Below are 25,906 nucleotides of genomic sequence, written 5' to 3'. Positions count from 1 at the left end.
AACAATGCAGAATTGCTGAAGGCCGCTAATGAAGCATCCTGGTCTTCCATAATACCTCATCAGTGCCACAGGCTGATAGCATCCACGCCACGCCGCATTGAGGCAGTAATTGCTGCAAAAGGGGCCCAAACCAAGTACTGAATACATATGCATGCTTATAATTTTCAGAGGTCCGATATTGTTCTGTTCTTCAATCCTTGTCTTCTTGATTCCATGTAATATTCTAATTTTCTGAGATTGTGGATTTGGGGTTTTCATGAGCTGTACGCCATGATCATCACAATTATAACAAATTAAGGCTTGACTTATCTCGCTTTGCATGTAATGCGTCTGTCTCATATATCAGTTTCACCTTTTAATTTGCATTACTGAAATTAATGGACTTTTGCACGATATTCTAATTTTCCGAGTTTCACCTGTAGTTGTAAAGCATATGCTTTGTGTATCAGAGGTCAGAGGTCTAATCCCTGGCATCTCCAGTCAAAATGATCTTAGCAACACAGAAAGCTGCCTTATACTGAGTCACACCATTAATCCATCTAGCTCAGTACTGTCTACACTGGCTAGCAGCTGCTCTCCAAGGTTTCAGGCAGGAATCTCTCTCCCAGCCCTACCTGGAGATGCCAGGGATGGAACCTGGGATCTTCTGTAGGCAAAGCAAATGCTCTCCCACTGAGCTGCAGTCCCATCGCCTAAAGGGAATATCTTACAGCAGACAGGACTCACATATAGTCATGCATCCAAATGCAAACCAGGGTAGATTTTGCTTAGCAAATGGGACAAGTAATGATTGATACCACTAGATCAGCTCTCCTTCCCTTTGATACCCCTTGAGTAGCAAAGTTCAAAAGGGACCTCATCCGAGATCTTGGAGAGCCACTGGCCCTTAGAGGAGACAGTACTCCTCTGGCTAGATGGGCTAATGATTTGGTTCAGTATAAGAAAGCTTTATGTGTTCACATTTATTCATGCTATGGGGAAAATACAAGCATTTCTGTTGCATCATCTCCTGATGACACTGGAATGATCTCCCATTTTTGGTGGACACCTGGAAGCAGTTTGAAATGTAACACCTGGCAGGTGAAAAGCAACCATGTCCATGACCCAAGGAAGGGTGGAAGGAATGGATAGAAATGATAGCTGGGGTTTGAGGTTCGAGCACATTTTGAGAGGGGGGGCCCCAGGGGCTTTAAGTAAGAGGAGAACAGGTCCTTACCTACTCTCTGCTGCCCCATGCATCTTCCTGCAGGGGCAGCGTATATACCTAGAAGCCCCACGCAGTATCAGCATGCACATGGCACCCGCAGGGTGTCTAGGGGCATGAGCCACCCCAGCAGGAAGCTGCATGGGGTGGTGGAGAGCAGGTAAGGACCTGCTGTCCTCTTTCTTAAAGCTCCCGGGTCCCATTCCCAAATTGTGTTCAAACCATGGTTCATGCACATCCCTATTCTGAGGTAACCCGAGAGCCATTGTTGGCCATTCCTGGCCCATACAGTTTAGGCCCCGGGTATTTAAGAGAACACCTTCTTCATTAGAGCCCCTGGTGGCGCAGTGGTAAAACTGCCGCCCTGTAACCAGAAGGTTACAAGTTCGATCCTGACCAGGGGCTCAAGGTTGACTCAGCCTTCCATCCTTCTGAGGTCGGTAAAATGAGTACCCAGAATGTTGGGGGCAATATGCTAAATCGTTGTAAACTGCTTAGAGAGCTCCGGCTATAGAGCGGTATATAAATGTAAGTGCTATTGCTATTATGTGCCCCACCGCCCATTGAGGTCACGTGAGGAGGTCCGTCTCTAGTTACCGCCAGCTCGTCTGGTGGCCACACGGAGATGGGCCTTCTCAATTGCTACCCCGAGATTGTAGAATGCGCTCCCTGCTGAGATGCGATCCTCCCCATCCCTGACTATTTTTTTTAAAAATCTGAAGACCCATCTCTTCACCCAAGCTTTTTAAATTTGTCGTTTTAATTTTATACTGTTTTGATTTTATACTGTTTTTAAATTGTTAAACTGTTTTCACCTTTTATATTTGTTTTAATTGTTTTTAAGTTATTGTTAACCACCCAGAGACGAAAGTTTGGGTGGTATACAAGTTAAATAAATAATACTAGTCTGGTGGGTTTTAAATGTCAAGGTATCAAAGATTCACTTTTAAAAAACCTTCCATGCTGCAATATTTCCTGAATTCTGGTGAGAATTATTGGGGCTTGCTTCTGCCCATGTTTCATAAAGTATCCCTTTGCTATGGAAACTGTATGAATCTTACTATACTGCTTCCTGCATAAGAGTAGGCAAAGAGAACTAAGGAGAGACTTTGAAATTCACACTTGGCCTCTCACAACATGGCTCAATAAAATACTTTATTTTTATCCCTGCCTATTACTAGAGAATTTATTTTATTTTATTTTATTTCTTACATTTTATATCCCACTCTTCCTCCAAGGAGCCCAGAGCTATGTTTCTCCTCACAACAACCTTGTGAAATAGGTTAGGCTGAGAGACAAGTGACTGGCCCAGAGTCACCCAGCAAGTATCATGGCTGAATGGGGACTTGAACTCGGCTCTCCCCGCAACTAGTCCAGCACTCTAACCACTACACACGAATAACAAACTGAAGTTGAATCCAAACAAGATGGAGGTACTGACTGGAGGTGGGTGGGTCAGGATCTGAGAGATTGTGTAGATCTGCCTCTTCTTAAAAGGGTTACACTCCCCGTGAAAGATCAGGTACGTAGCTTGGGTGTGCTCCTGTGCCCAAAACACTGTCTGGTTTCTCAACTGAGGCAGTGGCCAGGAGCACTTTTTATCAGCTTCAACTGATAAATCAGCTACACCCATTTCTGGAGGAAAATGACCTTTAAACAGTGGTGCATATGCTGGTAATAACTAACCTCCAGGATTGACTACAATAATGCACTCTACATGCGGCTGCCTTTGGAACTACAATTGGGACAGAATGCAGCAGCCATACGGGTCTCTGGGCAGAGGTGCTCTTAACCCTGGACCTTGGGGCCCTGGTACATGGCCTCCAAGGTCCAGGGGGCCTCCAAATGGCCAGGCGGGCCTTCTGCTGCCACCCCGTGCCTGCCCCACCATGCCAAATCTCCAATTTCCCCCCATAATTTTAGCCACCATGTGCACAGCCCAGGGGTGGTGGCCGAGGGGTGAGCCGAGCAGGCCTCCTCCTCCCCCCCCCCCCGCGTGAGAACTTGAGAACTGCCAGGCACTCCAGCGTGCCTGCACAGTTGAAATAGATCGTCACAAGCCCGTGACTCGAGCCTTTGGGCCAGACGGAGAGGCCCTGCAGCTGCTCTTCCACATCTGCCACTGACACTATCGCCATGGGGCGGGGGGAGAACCTGCTTGGCTTACCCCCAGCCACCACCCCTCGGACATGCACATGGTGGCTAAACGTATGGGAGGGAATCGGAGGTTTGGCATGGTGTGGTGGGCTTCAGGTGGCAGGAGGCCCCCAAAATCAGGTTTACTTTTTTACGGTGGGGGCTCACAGTGAGGGGCGCTCACGGCAGGGGCAGTCTGGGAGCCAAAACTACCTAGGGGTGTGCCACTGTCTCTGGGACAAGCCAAAGGGATCATATAACAACAACATTAAAAGAACTGCACTGGTTGCCAATATGTTTCCGAGTGAATACAAAGTGTTGGTTATTACCCATAAAACCCTCAACAGTTTGGTTCCAGGGCACTTAAGAGAGTACCTTCTTTGACATTATCCCTGCTGCTTATTGAGATCATCTGGAGAGGTCCAATAACGGTGGCTACTGACTCATTTAGTGGCGACTTGGGACGGGCCTTTTCTATGGCTGCCCCAGGGTTTTGGAATATGCTCCCTGTCAAAATAAGAGCATTTCTATCTCTGGTTGCTTTTAAGGAGACCCTCAAGACACACCTGTTCTCTCAGGGTTTTTAACTGAAATTAGTTTTAAACTGTTTAATTTTTTCTACCTCATGAATTTGATTTAACTTTTTATTTTGTGAAATAGTTTTAATTGTTTATACTCTGTTTTATATTTGTTGTGTTTTAAATTGTGTACATCGCCTAGAGATACACATTCAGGTGGAATATGTAAATATGATAAGTAAATAATAAATAAATATTCCTGTTGAGCTGATGAATACATATATTTGCTCATGGGTTCATTTATACAAAAAGAAGAGATTACATATCTATAGAGTGCATCTGGACTCATAACTGTGTGATTTGGCGATGGCAGGGAAATCAAGGAATATAATTAGTGCCTCAGTCCCTCCTTTTGCATCATACCCATTCATAATGGGTATTAACCCCTGCTAACTTGGCAAAGAGGCACCTTTTAAAGTGGTGATTCTCTTTATTTAACAGGGGGAGAGTAACTGGCCCTATTCACCCCCAGCACAGTACTTCCAGTGACTGTTGATGGTGTCTATCTGATGTTGCTTTTTAGAATGTGAGCCCTTTGGGGACAGGGATCCATCTTATTTATTTATTATTTCTCTATGTAAACTGCCCTGAGCCATTTTTGGAAGGGCGGTATAGAAATCAAATAAATAAATAAATAAATAAATAATAACCAGGGGATAGCAGAATAGAAGAAAAAGAAATAGAAAAAAATCACCAAATACAAAGATCCAAAAATTGAAATTGAAAGGCTGTGGCAGAAAAAGACCAAAATAATCCCAGTGGTAATTGGCGCCCTGGATGCAGTTCCAAAAGACCTTGAAGAGCACCTCAACACCATAGGGGCCACAGAAATCACCATCAGCCAACTACAAAAAACAGCTTTACTGGGAACAGCCTATATTCTGCGACAATATCTATAACAACTGACAATAAAATTCAGCCATCCCAGGTCCTAGGGAAGGACTCGATGTCTGGATAAAACAAACCAGTCAATAACACCTGTCTGACTGTGTAAACAAGAAATAATAAAAATAATAATAATTTTTTATGTTTTTATGTGGAAATATAAAACTCAGCAGTGCTTCCTATGCTGGAAGCTTCCACAACCAGACCTGAATGCTATAAAATTTACTCAAGAGTGAGATGCTTTTATTGGTGTAGCTACATTCAGAAGGATTCCTTTTTTGAAGATGTCCTTCAGATAATCTATTTTCTATTGGGGGGAAATGCTACCAGACATACATGGAATGTGTACACAATGAGACTATTACACAACCTTTACAAAGCTATCCCATGAAGGTATAGGAGTCGCTGCTTATTGTTCCATAGAAGTTCACCTCCTTGAGGAAACTAAATGCTGGGTGGATTAAGATCATTGCAATGTGGCAGCCATTTGTAAATTCACTGCTGTAATTGTATGGAAAGTCAGACATTAGTGACATCCAGCCACGTGGTGAAGTGACCTGTTAAATTATGCCCCCACTGCCACCCATTCCTAGGGATGTGCAAATTGGGCCGGTTTGATGGCTCCCACTAGAGCCAAACAGGGTCCAGTTTGGTTCAGTTCAGCTTAAGCTTCAGCCAAAAAAACCCAGCCGGCTTGGGGTTCTAAAATAAAACTTTTTAAAAGAAAACTTACCGCTGGTCCAGCGGCCTCCAGGGGGTGCTGCCATGGCCACAGAGGGGTCTCCAACAGTTCCTGCTCCCCCGCCAGCCTCTCCCAGTCTTTTTAGGGCTTGTTTGGCCTATTTATGGGTCTTTTCAGCCCTCTCCCTGCTTGCGGTGGCCATTTTGAAGGCTGCCAAATGTGGGCACTGGCCATTTGCATGCCCGGGTCGTTGGCCAAACCAGCCCTAAAAAGACTTGGGAGGAGCCTGGCTGGGAACGGGAACTGTTGCAGATCCCCCCCCTGTGGCTGTGGCAGCACCCCCGGAGGCTGCCGAACCGAGTGGTACCCCCTTCAAGCCAGGCCTGGACTGGTTCGGCCTTGAACTGAACTGGGACCCAGCTCAACATGTATGGAACTGAACCAGGCCTGGTTTGGTTTGAGTCCACTTCGATTCAAACCAAACCAGGCTTCCCAGTTCCATGCACAGCCCTACCCATTCCTATTAGGGATGTGCACGAACTGGTTCAGAAGTCCAGCATTCAAGCCAGTTCGGGGAGGGGGGTCACTTATAAGGGGCAAGGAGGGTGCCCTTACCTTCCCTGCTGCTCCCCCCCTGCTGGCGCTCTCCCCCAAACCGTTGGTGCAGGGCTGTTGCGTACCTCCCTGCATCCCCAGTCAGTGTCATACTGGAAGTGGCCAACGCACATGCGCATGCATGCCATGTACATGCATGTCAGCCACTTCTGGTACAATGCTCACCAGGGCTGCAGGGAGGTACACAGCAGCCCTGCACCAGCGGTTTTGGGGAGAGCGCCAGCAGGGGGGGAGCAGCAGGGAAGGTAAGGGCACCCTCCCTGCCCCTTAAAGCCCCCCCACACACACACACACGGCCTCCCGGTAGTGCACAAACCAGTTCATGCACATTCCTATTTCCCATTTTATTGTGAAGGTGTAGTGATTCTATTCTTAGTGACCCACATCTTGGACACACTTATGCTGCATCCCCTGCTCGTCAGCTCTTAGATTTTGTGATTAACTCAATTTGCCAGAAAAGAAGTTTTAAAAGGAGTGGGCTAATCACAAAAAGAAGAGCTGGCCAGCAGGAGGAACTATGCAATTTGCACCTGGAGCCTTCTTCATGTGTGACCTCCCCCATCAGATCCCAGAAGAAAAGACATCAGCAATCTGTGGGAGGATCTGGATTCTCTGCAAGTTCTCAGCCTATATTTATTCACAAGCTCTGCTTTATGGTATATTTTAGAGCTGTCTAGAAAATCTCACAGACAGATCTAACAGGGTAGCTTAATTTTTCAAGAAACACTTCAGTCCCTCTTACAACACCTTTGTGTGCCTCAGCAGCACACATCTTAGGGATCACTGCTCTGCATTTTCCCTTGGCTCTAGAACTTTCTTCCCATTTATTTACTCATTACTTCCAAAGATACATCATCTCTGTCATCTTTTTGCTCTGCCCTCTAAGTCACTGCCTATTTAGCAAACAGCCTAAGCAGTCACTTACCCAACTTTTATATGTGGCTTTGTTTGCCTAATTTACTCTGAATGCAAAATTGGGATTTTCTGCTTGCAAAAATGGCAGTAATTTTAGTACAGGATTCTACTTCATGTGTATCCAAAAACAACATAACCCACAGTCAACCAGCCTGCAAGAGAAGATCCCGCCCTTCACACACTAAGATATTAATAGTGTCAACATTTTCAGGGCTGTTAAGACAGAGAGAACCACAAAGGTTCACTAAACAAAGCATCTTCAATGAAAAAAATCACTTTTATGTTCATTATAGACAATGTATTCAGACTATTACTTTATATCAAAGTAGGATGTTCTTTATTGGCAATAAATGAGCTCACACAAACACCAGTATCAGACAAATTAAATTTATGAATGACAACTGATTTAGTTATTGGAATTTCAGTTTGCGTGGAAGCAAGCCTGTAGGCATTTTTTAATAGGAGAAAGAGAGAGAGAGAAAGACCAGGTTCTGATGTAATGCAAAACCAGACTTTTAAAGGACAGAGGTTGGAACTCCAGTATGTCCAAATTCGTAAAACCACGTTTTTGGGCCAAAAGGAATCTGTGGTTTGCCTCGCCAAACTTCAATTTGAAACTTCAGTTTGCACAAAGGTTCATTGTCAAGACCTCCGGGCTGGCCACTGAAGCATTACATCCAAAATCAGATGCCACCATAACCATGGTTTCACACAGATTTTCAAACTGCAGTCATAGAGGCAGCAGTGCAGATGCACCCAGGGACTTGGCTGCTCTATGCACACCACGGCTCTCACTGGCAGCCTCTCTGAACAGCAGCCCCACCCCTCCTGTCACATTCATAGCTATGGAGTTGCCTGGCAACAGAGACGCTGCCACATCACTTGACAAGCTTGCCAGCCTGCCAAGCGGTACTGCCACATAGGGGCATTCCCTCTTCCCACTCTGTTCACCAACTTCCCACTCTGTCCATCCGACCAACTCCCCAACATGCTATGCCCTCCCTCATCTATATATCCTCTCCTAGGAAGTCTCCATGTTCCCATCCGCTCTCTTAGTAACAGCAGAATACCAAACTGCCCCCCCAGAACCTACCCCCCAAATTCATGCAGGACTATAAGATTTTAGGGCTCCTTGCAGGGGTGGCGGTGCTATCGCTTGCAGAATAAGTGCTGCTGTGGCATGGCATGGAAAAGCATTGCAGATCACTTAAAAGGATTTAAAAGCTCTTCCTCTGCCAAGGGCAGGCAGAGTGCACTGAAAATGCACAATTGTTCTCGGCACGCCCCCTTCCAGATTGTGGCCAATCACAACCACCCCGCTGATGTGGTGACACTTTGCCCACAGTCTGGCCTTGTAGCTTTCTGAGATCTGCCTCGAGCAGCTGGGAGGAGCTCTCCTCTCCTGGAACTGGAGTTTGGTGGGCTGCAGTTTGATGGGCATCTGCAGCATGATTTGCAGTTACAAAAATGAAACTGTGGCTTTGCCTACCTCCAGTTTGGCGTTATGTATGAACCAGGCCACAGAATGCTGGCTGATCTCTTAAGCTTACTTTCCTTAAGGAAAGAAGGCTTTTAAAAAGACATTGTGGGGTAAAAGATATGGGATGTGGGGTTGCCCAGTGATTGTATAATATTACAGTGACTGACATCCAGACTAAATTACTCATGACTAGTCCCACTGAAATTAACAAGACACAGTATTCATGACTAACTTATCCCATTAATTTCAATGGGACAACTCATCAGCAACTTAGTCTGATAGGGGTGTCCACAAAACCACCTGGCTTGGTTCGGTTTGAGTTTGAACTAAACCTGAACCACCCCAGGCCAGTTTGGTTTTGGCCCCCTTCGGAAACCCCGCCACTGGTTTGGTTCGGGGGTTGGGTTTCATCAAACATTCTTGCAGGGAATTTTTTTTTTAACTTACCCCCTCTGAGTGGCTTCTCCAAGGGCATGGGGGGGGGAGTCCGCGGATGTTCCCCTCCCCCACCAGCCTTTCTTTTTGTAAGAAACGCCCAGTTCAGGCATCTGCGGCCCTTTGCGGGCAAGCGCGGTTGCCATTTTGGAGGCTGCTGCACCTGCACAGTGAGACCCTGTGTGGCCTGGGTCACGGTTCAGCTCGATACTGAACCTTCGAACCAAACCAATTTGATATTGAACCAGTTCAGATTCGAACATTTTTGCACACCCCTATAGTCTGACTGTCAGCCAATAATTACAGATAAACTGTTGCGAAAGGTAAAAATTAGAAAAGAAATTAGAAAAAAATGAGGGAAGGTACAAGGTATAAATGAAGAAGAATGTTCAATTCTGTGAACATGGCTCATGTGAAGAGGTCATGATAAAAAGATAATGATATTCCTCATGCAGGACATTTGAACCAAGAATGGAATAATGCTATGAGGGACTGGACTTCAAATCAGGGTTGACTCCAGGTTTTAGAAGGCCTATGACAAACTACCCTCTATGGGCCTCCTCTTACCTAATGAGTCCTAAGGTGAGGCTTACCTGGGAGGATGGGATGATAAAGAGGAGGTGATATTGGAATAGCTCTCTTGATCATGAGTGTCACTCTGTCACCACCACCCAAAGCCTGTTCTAGATGGGGTTGCACTCCCCCTGAAGGGCCAGGTTCGCTGTCTGGGGGTGATCATCGATCCAGCACTGTCACTAGAGGTTCAAGTGGCCTCTGTGACTCGGAGCACTTTTTATCAGCTTCAGGTGGTATGCCAACTGCATCCTTTCCTTGACAGAGATAGCTTGGCCACAGTTACCCACACTCTGGTAACCTCTTGCTTAGATTACTACAATGCATGGTATGTGGGGCTGTTTTTGAAAATGGTTTGGAAACTGCAGCTGGTACAAAATAGGGCTGCAAGATGGGATATTATGCCACTGGGACTGGACGTTTTGATCTTATTATGCCAGTACTTCATCAGCTGCACTAGCTCCCAGTCCATTTCCAGGCCCAATTCAAAATGCTGGTTTTAACCTTTAAAACCCAAATGGCTTGGGCGCTGGGCTACTTGAGAGAGTGCCTTGCACCATATGTCCCTACCAGTACCTTAAGAGCTTCTTTGGAGGCCCTCCTCTAGGTGCCCTTGCCACATGAAGTGAGGCAGGTGGCTACCAGGGAGAAGGCCTTTTCAGTGGTTGCATCTCATTTGTGGAATAGCCTCCCCAGTGAGGTTCGAATGGCTTCATAACAGGTAGACCTTTTTGTTCACCCAGACCTTTTCAATTTGGGTTTTTAAATTCAGCTTTTCAGCTTTTATCTTATTTTTAACTAATTTTAAAAATGAGTTTTTAATGCTGCTTGGTATTGTATTTTGTATTTTTTTTCACCTTTTTTGTCTGTTATGATTTAATGTGTTATGTGTTTTTATTGTATGTACTAGTTGATCCCGCACAGAGCATCTGTGCAGTTGTGCACTGAGCCTGTGGCTGTCTCACTCGCTCTCCCCTCTGCAGCTCTCTCGCTCACTTCCCCCCCGCAGCTCTCTCGCTTGCTCACTCGCCCCCCGCAGCACTCTCACTCACTCGCCCCCCACAGCTCGCTCGCTCTCCCCCCACAGCTCGCTCACTCACTCTCCCCCCGCAGCTCTCTCGCTCGCTCACCCCCGCAGCTCTCTCACTCGCTTGCCCCCCGCAGCGCTCTCGCTCACTCGCCCCCACAGCTCACTCGCTTGCTCACCCCCCACAGCTCACTAGCTCGCTCTCCAACCGCAGCTTGCTCGCTCTCCCCCCGCAGCTCGCTCACTCGCTCCCCTCCGCAGCTCGTTTGCTCGCTCTCCCCGAAGCAGCTCACTCATTCACTCTCCCCCTGCAGCTCACTCGCTCGCTCCCCCCCCCCGCAGCTCTCTCTCTCGCTCGCTCACTCCCCCCTCCCACAGCTCTATCCCCATCGGCCAGGCCAGGGCCAGGCCATCCTGCTGCCGCCTCCCACCTCCTCCTCCCGGCTGGTAGGGCTTTGCCTGCCATCTGCCCACCTCCTCGCCACCACCATTATTTCTCCCTGCCACCGCCTCCTCTTCCTGGCTGGCGGGGCTTCGCCCACCATCCACCCACCTCTTCTGGCTGGAAGGGCTTCACCTGCCAGCCCTCCACCTCTGCATCCTGACTGCCACCATTATTTCTCTCCGCTTCAATGCTGGAATTCTTGCATGCTCTAGAGCATCTGCACATTAGTACTTGATTGCTCCCCTCACCTCAGAGATCTCCCCACCCTCACCTGAGCTGCATTCCTGCTCCTCCTCCATCCCATTGCTTCCACCACCACCCACCCTTCTTGGTTGTGGCTGCAGCATTGCTGCCGCCTATTGGCCAAGCTGCAGCCCCCTATCCCCAGAGACCTCCCCACCCTCACCTGAGCCCCGCTCCTGCTCCTCCCCCCAGGAGCAGCAGCAGTGGTTGACCGGGCCCTTCCTCGCTGCTGCTGCCACCGCCATGGCCACTCATTCCCCTCAGGCCGCTGACAGGCCCAGGCCCGTCTATTGCCTGCCTCCCTCCCTCTGACAATGACCTTGGTAACCCCAAACAGCAGCAGTGGTTGACAGGGCCCTTCCTTGCTGCTAGTACTGCCATGGCCACTCATTCCCCTCAGGCTGCTGACAGGCTCATGCCTGTCTCTTGCCCTCCCTTCTGTCTCTCTTCCTTCTTTTTCTTTTTCTCTCCCCTCTACTCACTCTTCCCCACTCTTTTCTTCCCCCTCCCTTCATGTTTTTTCTCTCTCTCTCCCTCCCTCCCTCCCTGAGTTAACAGATTTTGTTCATCTTGTTTCCTCATTTAATTCACACAACGGCATCCTCCTTCTCTTGAAGGGGCTCTTTCCTCCGTCACGACCCATCTTTTTGCAGACCCCTGCCTGTTATCCTTTTATATAGATAGATTCCTCTGCTCTACAATCAAGAACATCTTCCGACCAGTAACAGTTGCATTCCAGCTGACCTTAACTATCACAGGTTCCTCATCTGCATAGGGAATCCCCACTGCCCAATCACCACAGTGCCACAGGCTCCTCCTCCATATCTGCAGATGGAATCCCCACTGCCCAATCACCATGGTGTTTCTGCTCTCACAGGCTCCTCCTCCCTATCTGCATATGGAATCCCCACTGCACAATCAGGTGCTTCTGCTTGCAAACTCTGTCAGCCAATTGCCTCCTTTCTACCACATCCCCACGCATGGCCCGTCTTGGAGAATTGAATAATGTAGATTAATCCTCTGTTGTGAGCCACCCAGAGAACAATTTGTTATGGGGCAGCTAACAAATAAGGTTTATTATTATTATTTTATTATTATGGACACAGACAGTTTTGGCAATCAACAGTGGGTCCATCTGAGGGCACTAGGCCCTTGAGAGCAATTCAATAATGCCAGTCCCTGACACCAAATCAATTTGCCTGGAGATCTTCAGGTCTAGAAACCATTTGCATGCAACCCATCTTTGCCTTTAAATCTGGCTTTCCCTCTTTCTTTTTTTCTTTTTTAAACTAATAGTATCCAAGGCAGAAACAGCAAAGGAAAATCCTGGCTCAATCAAGCAGCCTCATCAGTTAAAAGACACACCGTCAAGGTTACTAGGCTTATAAACACTCCTGCACTGACTGACAGAGCAGGGTCAGATTATCAAGAGTTGCTCTGTGTGAGTCAATCAACAGGGAAGAGAAAGACTAATAGTCCCAGTTCAAGGCAGTGATTATAGTTAAGGCAAGTACTATACAAGAGCTGCCCACTCACTCTTACCCCTCCTGTGTATCATCACTTATTTAAAAGGTATTCTATTGAGTCATGTACTGATGTAGACCTGGATGCCTCTGCTAGTTCAGGAGTGATTGGATGAGGATTTTGATTGGAGGCCATTGAACATAGAGCTTGATGCAAAAATCAGCAGGTGTATTTCTCTGGATAGTGCTGTGCTGCATATATGGTCAATGCAGTTGATCATAATGGCTGCTGCTGGCCTTAATATTGCATAAGCTACATATTCTAGTCTGTTTCTTCATCCACCAGGGGGCGGGGGGGGGCTAGAAATGTACATAGTCATCTACATTGACTACAAAGTAAGATTTTCTCCTATAATCCCCTTATGGCTTTGAAAGTCACATTTCTGGCACTCATTGGGCCAAAGCCAGTATGGCTATCAGAAAGAGTGCTGGACATTGGCAGGCGGAAGCCTGGGTTCAGTAGCTGTAGTGTAAGATTTCAAAATATCAATAAAAAGGATTTTAACTTAATTATTTGTAAGGGATGGTTCAAATGGATTTGGCCTTATCCAAATGAAGCATTTAGTCCAAAAATGTAGGGTCTTTTGAGTAATCTTCTGCTGATCGACCCCAGGTAGTGAATAAGACCTTGGCAAGCTGTTCCCAGAAAGCCACAAGTAAAGAAAATAATTTAGTTTATTCTGCTAAAGCTTTATTTGATTTTACCACCATCTAAGCACATAGAAGCAAGGCAGCTCAACCAGTCGGTTGGGACTGACAGATCTTGTTCGAGACCTGGTCAGACCCAGAACACATGTAATACAATCCATTTTATACCTTCTACAATTTGATGACAACAGTTGTGCTTTCCAAAAATTTGATTGGCACTGCCACACAGCATGTGCACATTATGACCACACACACCGCCATGATCATGCCCACTTTTGCACACATGATGTCTGCAGTTTAGTTGTTTCCCTCTTTTTCTGCCCTTTTCCTGCAACTGTCAGCAACCTTTTTAACCACAAGTACATTTAAGTAAAGCTAACGAAAATGATAGCTGGAAATTTACTGGGATCTTGAAATTGACTGATGAGGCAAAGAGATCTACTAGAGGATGGCCCATGCAATGAATAACTTCCAGAAATATCTGGTCATTGAGAGTCCATTCTGCATGATCAAATTGATTCTGGCTGAGCCTATCTGCCTCGATGTTTTTAGAACTGCTTCAATGACCTGAAGTAATGGAGGCTAGGTGTTTCTCTGCCCACTGAAAGAGAAGATCTGACTCCACCATCTGCGAACAAGGCTTTGTCCTGCCTTGACAACAATTTAAGAGTGCCTTCATAGTAATGTCTGTTTGAACTAGTAAGTTTGCTGGCCACTTGAGGAAGGAAGCACTTCAGAGCCAGACAGATTGCCCTCAGCTCGAGCCAATTGATGCTGTTTTTGCACTCTTGCTGAGACCACATCCCCTGAGCCAGACTGAATTCACAGTGCACCCCCCATCTGATCAGACTTGAGTCTGTGGTCAGCTGAATTCACACCAGATTTTTGACAGAAGTCCCCTGCACAACCGTGGCAACAACCACCAGACAGAGATTTGTGCACCAGATGAGGTAGCTTGACTTGATGGGTGGATTGAACCAGAATTTCTGATTGTAGTGGGAGGACAAACCATTGAAGAGACCACAAATGCCATCTTGCCCATGGAACACATTCAAAACACAAAATCATACCTAGCAATTGTGCCAGGGAAATCACACTTACTGTCTGACAATTGTAGATATGATATATTTGCTGAGAGATCTTGTTCTTTCATTCTGATGGAAGAAGAACTTGTGATGTTCTAGTATCCAGAATAACTCCTAGGTGTTGGAGATGCTGTGACAGAACTAGAGAATGACACAATCTTATAATACTTAATAAACTGAACTGAAGAGAATGACACAATCTTATAATTCTTAATAAAAGGAGTTGTGTGGAGGACTATGCAGCTGCCTTACAAATGTCCTCCAAAGGTGCTAGGGCAGAGAAGGTTGCAGAAGTCACAGCACTAATGTGTAGAATGTGCTGTGACGCCCTTAAATATTTTCATGGAAAGAGACTCATATGCTAATGCAATTGCTGTAGAGATATGAGAGACAGCTCAATTCGAGCTGGGCTCAACATTGAGCTGGCCTGGTTTGGGCGGTCCAACCCCTCGTTCCAAGAACTGGCTCGGTGGCTAGTTGGTAGCTGGGTAATACTTGTAAAGGGGAATCTGGCGAGGATTCCCCTTTACAATTACAGGAGGGTTCCCTGACCTAAGGCAGCAGGGGGAGAGGAAAAGGTCCTTTTTACCTGTAAAATGTAGCCACAGGGGCGGTGGGGGCAGTGGAGGCAGCTGCAGTGGCAACATCAGAGGGAGTGGCAGGGGCTCCTCCAATCCCCCCCCCACCTCGCTGGCCTCCCAAATGACAGCCTGGGCTGGCTGCGGCCTGGTTCAGGCCCCTGTGCACATGCGGATGCCATTTTTGTGGCATTCATGCATGCGCAGAAGCCATTTGCATCACCACGCAAATCAGTCATGTGTGTGCCAACTCCATGTGCAGACTGCAGGTCAAAGTGCTGCAGCTGTGTGCAGCCTTTGGTAGAGCTAGCACCATGCCTGGAAACGTGGTGGGGTGGCAATGAAACAGGTAAGGACCTGCTTACCTGCTTTTTAAAAGAACCGCTCCCCACCCCACCAATGGCTGCCCAAGCCTGTTCAGGCACATCCCTAGTGACTCTGGGCTCCTCCTCTTACTCAAGAGGAGTTTCTCCATTCAAAAAATGCCTATCCAACAAAAACTGTAAACAACATTTTTAATGGGGGAAAGTAATTTTAAAGTGGGAGTTGCATATCAGAATTATGCTTATTTTTCAATATAGGCCCCTGCTGAGTTTATATCCTAGGAGCTGTAGTTTACCAAAACTTTCCTAAAAGACGGAAATGAGATTGGAACTACATGTCCCACAATGCACTAGAATGGCCTGTCTGAATTTCAAAACAAATTCCCTTCAGCTGGAATAAGCTCCCCTTTCGGCCTAATTCACATTGAAAATTGTCAAAATGGATGGGGGAATGAGACTTTTCTTTTACTAAACAGCTGTCCTTTAAACCAAAGGAAAGACAAATATTTCGGAGGGGAAGGACTGGGAATGGGAATGGAGAATGGTGAAAAACAGCTCCCTGGAATTAGAGAGATGAATGAAGGTTACGTTGGCAGAGATGTAAGGTGGCGTTTTAATGATGCTAATTTCCATGCCTGGCCATTTTTCTCTTCCCGACTAAGCACCTTGGTTTGGCTTTGCTGCCTGCCCTTCCGCCCCATCCATTACACCCCACAGTGGCACCGGGGAGACACCAGCACCAATTTACTTGATAAATTCTGCTGCTTGTTATTTGAGGGATCGGACAGGCATCGCGCTTTCGGGAGATTAATTTTTGATTTATCGTCGGCAAAGATGATTTATTCGGATCCTTCCCCAGGGCAAAGGCAGGGCTGTAAATATTTTAAATGCTGTTAGCTGGTGACAAGAAACATCGCTGGATGGGAAGAGGGCAGATGGGAATTTGAAATCATAGAAGCCTTTCCACTAAATTACTTAAAGGCAACTCGGAACATTTGCTAGTCTCTTTAAAGTGGAGAGTAAGGGAAAGGGAAAAGGGGAAACATATTAAATTGTTATCTTATTAACTGAGACAACATCTCCCACTTCCTCGATGGAGTCCATTTACTTCCAGTCCTGCTGTTGATTGCACTGCATTAAATGTCAAAGTCTGCTGTGGTGCTATAGAGGGAATAAGATGGATCCCAGGGAGAAGAACAGAGGAGACTGTTGAGATGCTCATGCAGTTCCACACGGAACCATGCTATTAATGTAACCATACCTTTTAAACTTGGCAGTCTGTGCAGGTCCTATGCTTAATCATGCTTTCCATCTATAATTAAAAGTTTATTTTTATTGCTATCTTACTCTTACCCCAAGGAGCTCAGGGCAACATACATGATACAGACGTACACTTTTTGTCCTGACAACATCCTTGTGAGACCAATTAGGATGGGAGACAGAGCTGGCTCAAGGTGACCCAGTGAGTTTTCATGACCAATTAAGGATTTTAACCCAAGTCTTAGTCAACTTGCGCTCAAATGTTTGTGACAGGCAACAGGGAAAACCAGGCAGAGCTTACCTTCTTCAGCTAAAGAAAAAAAGAGACTTCCTCCCCAGCTGGAAGGGTGGGGGGGTGGATTGAGCAAGCTGTCCCTGCAACAAATTTTGACCCACAGAAATAATGGTTGATATCTTGACTTGCATTGTGCATGCAGCAAAGAAAACAGACATGTGTTTACTGAGTTTCAGAATAAAACAGCATGCAGAGGGATTTTTGCTGATCTCCCCTTCCCCCTGAAGTGCTCTGTAACCCCTGAAAATATGTCCCCGAGGGCACAACCCTCACATATTTGCGGGGTCACAGAACACTTCAAAGAGAAAGAGAGATCAGCAAAATATCCCCCCATGTGACTGCCAATGCAGTTTTACTCTGGAGTGCAGCAAACACACATATGCTTCTTTTGCTGAATGTCTGCTTCATAAGTCAGGGTGTCGGCCTTTATCTTTTGTTGAAAGGTTTGTAGCACCATAGGAGGCTGGCATTTATGGCCAATTCCAACACTTTGACCAAGAACTTTCTTTGCTGCACTTGTGGCCCAAGTCGGAACAACCGGATGTCCAGAAAAGTGTGAGGAATAGAACACCAGATGCTCACCAGAGTAATGGGTTCCAGTACAATCACATTATAATTACACAGGAATGAACTGCATTTAGAATAATGCATTGCAGTGTATCCAGTGATTGTTGGAAACTTATACAACCATGAATTTAAAATTATCTGAAAGACCATATCACCCTAGCACCTTCCCAAAAGGCAGGAACATCCACCTACCAGAGCCCCCCCCCCACTCCCCAAGGTCAACCTATGCAGCCCAGAATGCCACAAAACAAAAACTGTGCACTGCAAAAGCAGTCATTCCAGATGACACAAGCAAGCAATCCAAGCTGCACACTAGAAGGGAGAGAGAGAGAGACCCAACAACTCAAAACATAACCTAAAGAGAGAAGAGAGGAAAGAAGAGGAAAGAAGAAGCGTGTCCCAGTTGGGCAAGGAGAGGAAAAGGAACAGTCTTCCCCACTGGCAGCAGATAGCAGGGAGGCCTCTGGACTGGCATCCACAGGACAGAGAGGCTGACATGCCACCCACTGCACCCCTCCTCACTCCTGTGCATGAGGTGCCTGTGCCTCATGGAAGGGACACCCCTGATCTTCCGCATGAGTACTACAAACCCATTTCCTGAACTCCAAGATCTGCTTTACACATTTACCTGGGCAGCTTGTGTAATTGGGTACTTGGCAAGTATCCTCCCACATCCCATGCTCCTAAAAAAAGGGAGACATGGAAATCAGTAATAGCCTGATTTGTACTACCCACGTTTTTGGGAAGGGAGAGATAATATGCCATTGTAGCAGATTATAGCCTTCGTTTCAGAGCAAGCCCACGTGAAGGGAAGAAATGCTGAATCATCCCTGCTAAGCTTTCTGGCAAAGGCTGTTCCTAAAACTCTTCTTTATTTCTGGTAGGTTCATAAATGGATGCCACACCACCCCTCTCTATTACAGAGCTTGAACCTCCCTGGGCTTGGGGTGCAGTTCTCAGGGGAAACGCTCTTTCTTTTGCTATTGGAAAAGTACAAAAATCTTCCATGTGCAAGCCTACATGTGGTGAGAAAACTAACTGATGCTGAGCTCCTGATGTGTTTTGCACCAGAGAAAAAGCCCCCTTTCAGTCTCCCCTTTTCTCCTGGGTAAAAAAAATCCACTCGGAGAGGCTTGTACAAGAAAAGAACAAAACAGTTTTATTCAAATGCTATAGACTGCTTCCATCTGTGGCTTTCTCCGCTTTAGATATAGGTTAAAATACTCAGTAAGTTACAAGAATACTTCAGAAAGCACCCCAGATGATGTTGTGGCAGCACACTTTAAAAAAAATTGTGGTTACCCAGTTGCAAGGAACAGGTATGTAGGAAAATACAAAAAGCCCAATTAAAAGCTTACAGAGTCTTTTGCAATGCCCTGACTGGATGGGCAAAGGCTAGTTACGTTACAGGTAAACAATCATAGAACAGTTTCAGGGATATACAAAGTGCACACAAAAGAAACAGAAAGAAGCTCTTCTCACGATTAGTGAGAAGAGCTTCTTCCGGGTCTGCGGGAAGAGTGGGTTTAGCCCGTTCTCCCCGCAGATAATCAAAAGGCAACCCTGGACAGCTGGGTTGGCCACCCACATGGCTGCTGGCTCCATCACAGAGCCGCAGGGGGCTGTGGGGATCAGGGGCCATGTGGCCCTTGGGAGGCTGCTTGCAGACTCCTGGTCGGGGGTTTACTCATGTGTCACCACACACAACGGCAACACACGAGCAAAAAGATGAGGTTAATGGAGTGCTCGCTCTGTTAACCTCGTCTAGAACATAAGAACATAAGAACAGCCTTGCTGGATCAGGCCCAAGGCCCATCTAGTCCAGCATCCTGTTTCGCACAGTGGCCCACCAGATGCTGCTGGAAGCCACAGGCAGGAGTTGAGGGCATGCCCTCTCTCCTGCCATTACTCCCCCACAACTGGTACTCAGAGACACCCCGCCCCCGAGGCTGGAGGTGGCCCACAGCCCTCCGACTAGTAGCCAATGATAGACCTCTCCTCCATGAAGTCATCCAAACCCCTTAAAGCCATCCAGGTTGTCGGCTGTCACCACATCCTGTGGCAGAGAGTTCCACAAGGGTACTTAGTGGAGGGTACTTAGTGAGGTTTGCTGCCGGGAGCCGCGCAGCTCCATTGCAGCACACGATCACCCCAAAGTGGGCTAGGCTCCCTTAGCCCACTTTTGGGTGATCCTGAGAATAGCCTCCCTATCTAGCACAAAATCTGACCAAACAAACTTTCCTAGACTAAACTTCCCGAAGCCAAAATCCTGGCTTCCTTTGTCTTGAACTCACCAAATCCTGGATGAGAATTCAAGCTGCCTGCCCTCCTGGTTTCCCAGGACCTGCAGAATGGACATTCTCCTGCAGCCAGTCCTCATGGCTACATGTCCTCCTCTCTGTACTCCCAGCCAGCTTCTTTTAACAAAGGAACTCTTCTCTTCCTCCCCACAGCTCTCTAGGTCCCATCCACCCAGTGTGCTGATAGGCTGAGCCCTGGAGTTCACCAGCCTGTCAGTCAGGACAGGGTTCACTTCCAGTTAACTCTTTAGGGGAGAGGTGGCTGATCACTACAGTCATGAAAGGATATCAAAAGAAGTACATCTATATTTATCAATCAGTCCATTGTTTTTGAATCAAAATTTTAAATCAAACATTGCTTGAAAAATTTAAAATTCTGAAAATATCTACCAATTTGCAAGTGAAAAGTTGCATGCATTTTTATTTTTACTTTTAAGTTCATTCTTTACTCCTCCATTCTGGACTGCAAAGAAACATATTGGGAAGAACCACCTGCCACCAATTCCTCTGCAAGGAGCATTTGGCTTACTCATTACCATCTTATGACGTGCACACAAATACACACACCCTTGTTCACTCTGTGTAAAACAAGCTTATTCTGTTGACTGCTGAAGGGGATGTTAGGAGTCAGAATCTTTAGGGAGGCCAGAAGCTTGCAAGCACAGTCGAGTGTTTGATGCAAAGTATTCCATTTGTGGCAGGTGCCAGCCATGGGACAACAGGTGGTGTAGCAGATTTTTCACCCAGTTGTGACTGTGAGGGGATGTGAGACCCTGTAGGAGGTCTGTGAAGCCCAATTTATTCAAAGATGGGTGTTTATTTGTGCCACAATTCCCTTGGTGCTTATTCCTTGATGCTGTGCTTTACTGATGAAGAATCTGATCAAAGAGAAACAAGATACTGTTCCTGCTGGGAAAGGCGGGGGGTGGGGAGAAACAGACACCGTGTGCATCTCCAACTAAGTTATGCAAAAATGCAAACAGCATGCTTAATTTTGTTTGCAAAAGTCTTCAGACTTACTTAGGAACGTACAGTAGGAAGCTGCCTCATACTGAGTCAGTCCTTTAGTCCTTTCCACTCAGTATTGTTTACACTGACTGGCAGTAGTCCAAGGTTTCAAGCAGAAGGTCTTTCCTTGAACCTGGGACCCTCTACATGCAAAGCAGATGCTCTTCCAATGAGCTATGACCCCATCCCATAAAACTGAACTTGCCTGAACAGGGACTTGAACCCTGGATCCTCAGATTAAAAGTCTGATGCTCTACGGACTGAGCAATCTGGGTTCCAAGCCCATCTCACCAGACATCTGAGATTTTCAGAATTTTTAAACAGGCTGCAAGTTAACTCTAGAGCAGAGTTTTTAACCACCACCACCCTTTCTTTTCTTTTTTGCAAGTACCCCTTTTGCAAGTTCCATGATCAGTGCTGTGCATAGGAGTGGGCAGTTTGCCACACCGTTGTGTCTCCAGTGAGGGAGAGGATCAACCAGTTTTTTCTGCTGCCTCCCAGACTCCCCTTTGGTTTGGACCCTCATTACCCAATCTACACCTCTTTTGAAGGGCCAGGCCACTGCCCAGCCACACCTTGCCACTAGTGTGCTGCCCACCCAGCCATCTCCACTTCTGGTGGGGTCAGGCCAGATGATGGAGTGCCATGTGGTCACCTGGGCAGTGGGGCCAAGTACAACCTACCCGTATCACATACTGAAAAGCACTGCTCTGGAGTTTATGGTACTTGCAGAGGTGCTCTTACCCCTGGACCTCTGAGCCAAAGTCCAGGGCCTCCATACCCCTTGGGACCCCCAAATCCTCTTTAGTCTGTCCCCAGTAGTGTGGTCACCATGTCTCACCACTGGCCCGCACTGCTCTGGGCGGCTAGGCGTGATCTCTGCTTAAGAGACAGAGGGGAGAGTGGGGAAATAATATGTTAAGTTGCATGTTGAAATGTTTCTGCTACTGCATATTTGTATAAATATAGCTGTTTTGTATTCTTACATTATTGTGAGTTCAGTTGCTGTTTGTGGCCTCAGGAACTCACATGTTAAAAATACTGTGTGTGTGTGTGTGTGTGTGTGTGTCTGTGTCTGTGTCTGTGTCTGTGTGTGTGTCTGTGTCTGTGTCTGTGTCTGTGTCTGTGTCTGTGTGTGTGTCTGTGTCTGTGTCTGTGTCTGTGTCTGTCTGTGTGTGTGTAGGGGATGATGCTTAACTTGCGGCTCCAGGGCACCTTCCAGGTTACCCGCGACAACCATGGTAAAATGCTTCGGCTTTGCAGGACTGAATTGAAAATGATTCCCAGAATCTACAACAGAAAAATTTCCCTACAATGGGAAAATACAGCTTTTTTTTTGCTACAGACATACAACATTATAGCACTAAATTGCAGCGATAAAATCTGAAACAAGGCAGCCGAAATGTGAACGGCACCCTGCTGTCAGTGCAGAGACTGCTGTGTCACAACACAGGAAGTACGGAAGCGCACGTAGATATGTTGTGACACCATTGCAGGGTTTAATCTGGAAAGTGCCCAGGCTCCAAAATTACCTAAGTGCACCTCTGGGTACTTGGTTATTTTGGTGGCATCACCTGAGACAGACACCATCAGCTTCCACCCAAAGCATAGTCAGAGAGAGGGCAAGCAGGTCAGACTGATCTGAGGATCATTCGACCTTTCTCTGAAAAACAATGTGGTTGAAGTTGAAATCTGCTAGTTATAGCTCTGCAATATTCACTGGAATATTCTACACTGGGTTTAGAGTGAGAAATATCTGCATGCAGCAGAAAGCACATTAAAATACTTGGAATCAGGTATGAGTCTGTAGAATTATTTTCCAGGAATAGTTTCAATAGGAAATTCAACACACACCATGTTGAAAGTGAAGCTTTATCCAGTTCGTTGGGCCACAAACATGTTATGCTAAAAGAAAAATTGTGAAGTCACTGTTTGATTGTATATTATCCAATTGTCCCTAAAAAGCAGTAACCACACATCACTGTGATATCCAGTCATCTTTTATATGGATTCATACCTAGAGAACTGGAAGGCTTTTAGTTAGTCCTTGAAGCATCTGAGCTCTTTTCTAACAATCATTGCCTATAAGTGAATAGATATTTACCACAGAGATCTGTAAGGGAGAATTTGAATCGCCTTATTTAGCAGAGAAACCCAGTTTGGTGAGCACAGAGCTCAAGGAGGAGATCTGGAGACAATTGCTTAAGATCCAAAACAAGTAAAGGTTTATTTGAAGTTGAAGAAGTTACAAACCTGAATAGAAAGCCTGTGCCCTGTACTAGCTACCTCATGGTGGAAAGCAGAAGAAGAAAGAAGGAACAGAGATAACAAAGAAGGGGATTTCCTAAGAATTTCAGAAGAGACTTTGAGCAGAGATAAAGAAATAGGAAAGAACAAGGGTGTAGAATCCAGAAGAAATAGCTGTGGTATGAAAGGACAAGGCAGTGGAGTGGAATCAGGAATATTAATAGTTTAATGAAATAAATATTATGTATGTTTTAAATTCAATCCAAAATTTTCACTCGAGGCACAAATGACCAGGCTCAAACTATCATACTCCGGACACATTATGTGAAAATCCAGCTCCCTTGTCTATAATGCTGGGAAAAGTTGAAGGAAAGGAAAGAAGAGGATGACCATCAGCAAGGTGGATGGACTCGATCATGACAGCAATGAATGCACCACTGAGAGACCTTACAGGCCAAGTTGAAGAGAGATCATCCTGGAGAGGATCTATCTATGTGGTCACTAAGAGTCGACACCAACTTGGTGGCACTTAATCACTCAATCAAATGGTTTAAATTGTTTTAAACTGCTGTTTTAACAGTTTGTTTTATTTTGTGTTTGTTGTGCTTATTTTTATGAACCGCCTAGAGGCTTTGGAGTCAGCCAGTGTATGTATGTATGTATGAATGAATGAAATATACGGAGAGGCAAATGCAGACTGCTTTTCAGTGCTCTTGCTGCTGGCTGTTTGTTAGTCCTGCCTCTCCTCCAGGACTAGAATACAAGTAACTAAAGCCCCATTTAAAAGCTGGCCTGGATCAAGGAATGGATTAGCCAAACACACAACAAAGGGAGCAGTCCTATACTTTCTGCCTTAACTCCTAATGTCCCTAGTGACCGATAGAAATTATTGGAGCTGAGAGTTGATGCCTATAGATCAGGCCTGCTCAACTTTGGTCCTCCAGCTGGTTTTGGACTACAGCTCCCAGAATCCCCAGCCACACTGGTCAATAGCCAGGGGCCAAAGTTGAGCAGCCCTGCATAGTCACATCAACAAGATCAACTGTAACTGTCCTAACACAATGGTTCTTACACATAATATTCTGCTAAGGAACCTCAGCCCCAGCCTTAAGTACAACAGCACCCACCACCACATAGAAAGGTGTCCTGAGCCCCTGGTGGCGCAGTGGTAAAACTGCCGCCCTGTAACCAGCAGGTTACAAGTTCGATCCTGACCAGGGGCTCAAGGTTGACTCAGCCTTTCATCCTTCCGAGGTCGGTAAAATGAGTACCCAGAATGTTGGGGGCAATATGCTAAAATCATTGTAAACCGCTTAGAGAGCTCCGGCTATAGAGCGGTATATAAATGTAAGTGCTAAGTGCTATTGCTATACTGGGTCAGACCATTGGTTCATCTAGTTCGGTATTATCTACTATGACTGGCAGTAGTTCTCCAGCATTACAGGCAGCAGTCTTTTCCAGACTGGAGATGCCGAGGATTGAATATGAATCTGCATGCAAAGCAGAAGCACTACCACTGAGCTACAGCCCAATCCCCAACTTCAAGTTTCATTTTCACTGGCAAATCACTGGGGCATGGATGGCAAACAGTGGAATCCAAACCAATATAACTGCCTTCTTATTATTTTATTTTATTTTTACATGTATATCCCACTCTTTCTCCGAGGAGCTGCTAGGTTTATCCTCACAATATGGTAATGTTTGGTTATGTTTATCCTCACAACAACCCTGTGAGGTAGGTTGGACTGAGAGGTAAGTGACTTGCCCAGAGCCTCTCTCAGTGAGTTTCATCGCAGAATGGGGATTTGGACTCAACTCTCTCCAGTCTCCTAGTCTGACACTCTACCCACTATACCGTACTGGCTCTCTTTTGTTTCCATTTGGTTCTGTAGGGCTGAGTTTCCCCAAAACATGACTCACCGAATCAAGCTTGACTCCATATCTATTCCTAACATGAATTCTGCATGACCATTGAATATGAAATCTGAGGCATTTTGCATCAGCCCTGGTCTCAAACTCTGTTCTTTGAATGTATGCCTCTCATTAGGTGGCTTTTAATCATGGACAATTACATCTATGACAATTACATCCATCAAGGACCAGCTCAAGGCCTCCTGATCTATTACATTTTTATCTTACTAATTCGTTCTTGTCTTGTGATCTTACAACTTGTACACCCCTCATTTTCTACCCCTTAACACCATTCATCCTTACAAAACTAAAGCTGCAACTGTTCGGAAAATTGCTACCGCATATTTCAGGGTTGCAGCAGGCCTCTTGGATTTGCTCCCAAGCTATAAAGGCCATTGTGCTGTGCTAGGACTTTGGCAGGTTGAAACATATGCCTGACATTTGCATAGGAAGATTCTTTTCAGAAAAGAAAAACTAATATTGACTTTCCCCTGCTTCCCCAATCCCCATCTCCCACTCAAAAGAATCACTTTCTTTCCCTGACAGGTCAGAATGGATATGCAGCCCAGAAACTGTTTACTGTTTCTGGTGGGGGCGAATGGATGCTCAGTTCGGAGACAGACACCAAGCCACTTGCTGTTGATCTTTGATTCAGAGACATCAGTAGTTCAATGAGCAGCAGCAGTTATTCATACATGCTTTCAATGCCATCCCTAATGGGAACACTGAATAGTTTTTCCAAATAGTCAGTAAGAGGCCTCATACAGCACAACCCGAGCTATCAGAGCTCTGCGTTCTGTCCTTACTGTGAGAGCAATGCACTAGCCTCAGCAGATTTTCTATCCTTGTTTTACAAGGCTTGTTTACTTTTTGAGTTCATCCACGTTTCCTGACTTTGTGGCATTGTCTGCAAAGATAGAGAAGCAGCATGTAATTCCTCACT

This window comes from Hemicordylus capensis, chromosome 4 (genome assembly GCF_027244095.1).
Source record: "Hemicordylus capensis ecotype Gifberg chromosome 4, rHemCap1.1.pri, whole genome shotgun sequence".
Classification (NCBI taxonomy): Eukaryota; Metazoa; Chordata; class Lepidosauria; order Squamata; family Cordylidae; genus Hemicordylus; species Hemicordylus capensis.
Note: the sequence above shows the minus strand (reverse complement) of the source record.